Genomic DNA, 5,138 nt, shown 5'->3' with positions numbered 1-5,138 from the left:
CACATACAAACACACGTACATGCATACATGTATAGGCACACACCTACACATATTTTCAAGCTTCAGCCCAGAGACGGACAAGTTAATGCTGATGCACCGCCGTTTGGCGAAAGAGTACAACAGGGGTCTCCATCATCCTCTTCCGGAGCCTCGTGGGGCTTTCAGGGGTTTTCGCTCAATAAATACACACAACGCCCGGTCCGGGAATCGAAACCGCGATCCTCCGACCGCGAGTCCGCTGCCATAACCACTGGGCCATTGCGCCTCCACATGCGCACTAACAAACAAAAGGGAACGCAGTCGAGATTTTACCGGTGAGTCTGTGAAATTATGAAGAAAATGACTCTCCCCAGACACAACGGAATTCTAAGACGAGTTTTGGTGTCAAGGGAAACTACTCTCATTGTTATATATTAAGAATTATCTCCCTTGCCGAGGAAAATTTATGACGTATGGAAGGCTTAAGATGTAGGAATTAACCACTGCAGACAATATCGAACTCCTGCAGACATGCAGACACGCATATATCGATTTGCATATGTCCAAGCATATATATATCTACATCCTGTGATCGTGATCACGTGACTGACCGGATAATCGAATGTTTGTATTCATCGTTCGGCCACAATGTACTTGGCGTCGTTTTGACTTTCCAATGCTGCCACTCCGCCGGATGCGAGAGGGAGCCACCATCTCACCCTCATTGGAAGGCTATTCCGTGACAGGGTGGATATTTTACGGCTGAGTGGACTGGAGCAACGTGAAGTATAGGGCCTTGCTCGTCTATATTTGCATGAGTGCGTGTGTATATATGTTTGTGTGAGTGTTTGTATGTATGTATGTATGTATGTATAAATATATATGTGTATATATATATATATATATATATATATATATATATATGTATGTATGTATGTATGTATGTATATATCTATACATACACACATGCATACATATATAGATACATATATGTATGTAATATATATATATATATATATATATATATATATATATATATATATATATATATAAATTATATTAGAGATAAAACGACTATTAGGCAACTGAAACAGAGATAGACATAAACCAAAATATGAAAAATAAATATAATAATATATATATAATATATAATAAAATATAAAATTTTAAATATAAATTACAATTTTAAATTTTTATATTTAAAAATTTTTAAATTGTTAAACTTAAAATTTTTTTAAAATAACTAACGAAAAAGTATGAAAAAGTTGAATTAAATATAATAAGTAATATAATATACATATATATATAATATATATTATATATATATTTATATTATTATATATATATATATATATATATATAATATATATAATATTATATATATTATATATATATATATATATATATATATACGTATGTATATATTCTTTTATTCTTTTACCTGTTTCAGTCATTTGACTGCGGCCATACTGGAGTACCGCCTTCAATGGATTAAGTCGAACAAATCATCCCCAAGTGTTATTTTTTAAGCCAAGTAACATATTCTATAGATTTCTCTATTGATGAAATGCTAATATACAGGGATGTAACCGACCCAACAGCGGCTGCCAAGTGGTTGTGGGGCGACAAACAGGGACACAAACGCACACAAGCATATGTATGTGGGTGTATGTGAGTGTGTTAAATAATAAGGCACAGAAAGGAATGACACTCCCCAGACATAACAAAATATGCTTCAACACACGAACTCACATAAAGAATCTTGAAAACCAAATCTCAAAAGGAAATATATATATATATATATATATATATCACACATGCATATACATAGGCGCAGGAGTGTGTGGTAAGTAGCTTGCTTCCAACCATATGGTTCCGGGTTCAGTCCAACTGCGGGCACCTTGGGCAAGTATCTTCTTGTATAGCCTCGGGCTATTGTAGAAGACCTGGTAGACGGAAAGTGAAAGTGGCCCGTCGTATATATATATATAAGTATATATATCTGTGTGTATGTGTGTATGTGTGTGTGTGCATGTGTGTGGGGGTTATGTGTGTGTGTGTGTGTGTGCGTGCGTGTGTTTGTTTCCCCCGATATTGCTTGACAACCGATGCTTGTGTGTTTACATAAGCGGTTCGAAAAAAGGGACCGATACAATAAGTACTAGGCTCACAAAGAATAAGATCTGGGATCGATTTGCTCGACTAAAGGCAGTGCTCCAGTATGGTCAGGTTCAAATGACTGAGACAAATAAAACAATAAAAGATATGTGTGTGTGTGTGGACGACGGGCTTCTCACAGTTTCCGCCTACCAAACCCACTCACAAGGCTTCAGGAGGCTTTAGTTGGGCCGAGGCTATAATATATAGCACGTGCCTAAGTTTATTTTATTTTTATTTTTTTGTGTTTTTGTAATGTATAACTTGTGTATATATGAATTGATTGTCTAAGTATGTATCTGAGAGTCGGTTGTCACAAAATGACCCTGGTTGAAGGCTATTTATGTGGAAAATATTCCCGGTTCGAGTATATTTCATCATCTGTACCTTACGACCCATTAATGACTTCGGATAGTCTAGATTGTTTATGGGTATATGACCCTTTCTTCCATATAGTGTTATAAACCCATAAATAAAAATGGTCATGAGCGCAAAAAGGGTTATAAGCCCCTAAAATAAAAACAAAAGTAAACTTGGTCACGAGTCTCCTACCACTATAGCCTCGGGTCGACCAAAGCCTCGTCAGTGGATTTGGTAGATGGAAACTAAATGAAGCCTGTCGAATATTGTGGGTGTATGTGTCTCTGTGTGCGCGCGTGCGCATGCATGTGTGTGGTGTGCAGGCGCGTATCTGCAGGTGTGTGTGTTTTTGTTTCTGTGTCTGTCTCCCCCCCCCATCACCACCTGACAACCGGTGTTGGTGTTCAGCAAAGTGACTCATGCAATAATTACTTAAAAAAATATCCTGGGGTTGATTGGTTCGACTAAAAGCTTAAAACTTCTCTGATCGTCACCGAGGTGAGGAAGCCAAAACATATTCGTTTCGAGTCAAAGCCTAAATGTTAATTTTTAGATTAAACTGCACCTGAAGAAAGCGTCTTTTTTTCATGATGTAATTGATTTGTTTTCCAATAGAAAAACACATCTGAAACAATTGTAGTGAATCTTATCCTATTTATGTTCTTAATTAGTTTATACCGTAGCTGGAAACTTCCTTTCATTGAATCGAGAACTTACGGTCGATCGTGAAATTGAATGCCGGAATGCATATATATATAAATATATGTGTGTGTGTGTGTGTGTGTGTGTTTGTTTCAGTCATTTGACTGCAGCCATGCTGGAGCACTGCCTTTAGTCGAGCAAATCGACTCCAGGACTTATTCTCTGTAAGCCTAGTACTTATTCTATCGTTCTCTTTTGCCGAACTGCTATGATACGGGGACGTAAACACACCAGCATCGGTTGTCAAGCGATGTTGGGGGGACAAACACAGACACACAAACATATACACACACATACATACATACATACATGCATACATACATACATACATACATACACACACACACACAATACATACATACATACATACATACATACATACATACATATATACATTATGGCAGCCCCCTCGTTATCGAGTATGGCCATTGCACGAAGCTTAACTGTTACTGGTGCTGTGATCGAATGTGACTTCTTAGCCCAGCTAAAGATCTACAATGTCTTGTACAAAATTGGCAACTAAAACCTTTACTGGTAATAGCTGGCTGTAGTTGTAACTGGGCTTCATGTACCTTTGCATGACATACATACATACATACATACATACATACATACATATATGTATATATGTGTGTGAGTGTGTGTGTGCGTGTACATATATACATACGTATAAATAAATATATATGCATATATATATACAAACATACAGATATGTATACATACATACAAATATATATATATATGTATAGATGCATGCATATACATATGTATGAATATATATACGCATATATATATACATACATAAATATATATATATATATATATAACATTATTGGTGAATTGAAGAAATGGAGCTGAACGCAGATTGAACAGAAATCGTTTTATTTCATTCTACACGTGTTTCGAAAGGCACACGTGTAGAATGAAATAAAACGATTTCTGTTTAATCTGCGTTCAGCTCCATTTCTTCAATTCACCAATAATGTTTTAATTTCAATTATCCGCACCAACGCACGGTTGCAACGCCAGATGGTTGTACCTCCAACCGTGCTGTTTACTGCTGTGATTTTTGCTACTAAGGTATCGGTTAAACTTTTGATTAATCTACTACAAGATTATTCATCTTTCTATTTCACATAATATATATATATATAATATATATATATATATATATATATATATATATATATATATATATATATATATATATATATATATATATATATATATACACACACATACATAAATATATATCTACACATAGTGACGTATACGTATGCACGTCAGTACGCGAGCGCACATGTGAGCGTTTGAGTAGCCATGCTTACGTGTTTACTATGAACTTTTAGAAAATTTAGAAAATTGGTCAACTCATTTTAAAAACCTTCTTGGGAAGAATGCCAAAATCCCTGATAACCCCACTCTTCCAAGTGTGCCTATATCAGACACGCTGGACATCAACACCTCCCCTTTTACCATATTTGAACTAACAGCAGCCACCAAGCAACTAAAAGCCTCGAAAGCATTTGGTCCCGACAACATCCCAGCTATGATTTGGAAGGATGATAGATTTCACACACTTTGCAACCACACACTTTCCACCTTTGTCGATCCAAAGATTTGGCACCAATCTCAGATCATCCCAATACCCAAAAAGGCGATTTATCCCTCGTCACCAACTACAGGGGTATATCTCTAATGTCAATTGCTGCAAAACTGTACAACAAACTGATTCTAAATCGTCTTGTCCTTTTGTTGAACCTTTGCTCCGAAAGAACCAAAATGGATTCAGACATGGGCTGAGCCAGATACTATGCCTACGCAGACTTATTGAAGAATGAAAAGCATTTAATCGCGATCTTGCAATGGTATTTGTAGACTTTTCTAAAGCGTTCGATTCTGTAGATAGGTACAAGATGTTTGAAATCCTTAAGCTCTAC

The sequence above is a fragment of the Octopus sinensis genome, linkage group LG29 (genome assembly GCF_006345805.1).
Source record: "Octopus sinensis linkage group LG29, ASM634580v1, whole genome shotgun sequence".
Taxonomy (NCBI): domain Eukaryota; kingdom Metazoa; phylum Mollusca; class Cephalopoda; order Octopoda; family Octopodidae; genus Octopus; species Octopus sinensis.
Note: the sequence above shows the minus strand (reverse complement) of the source record.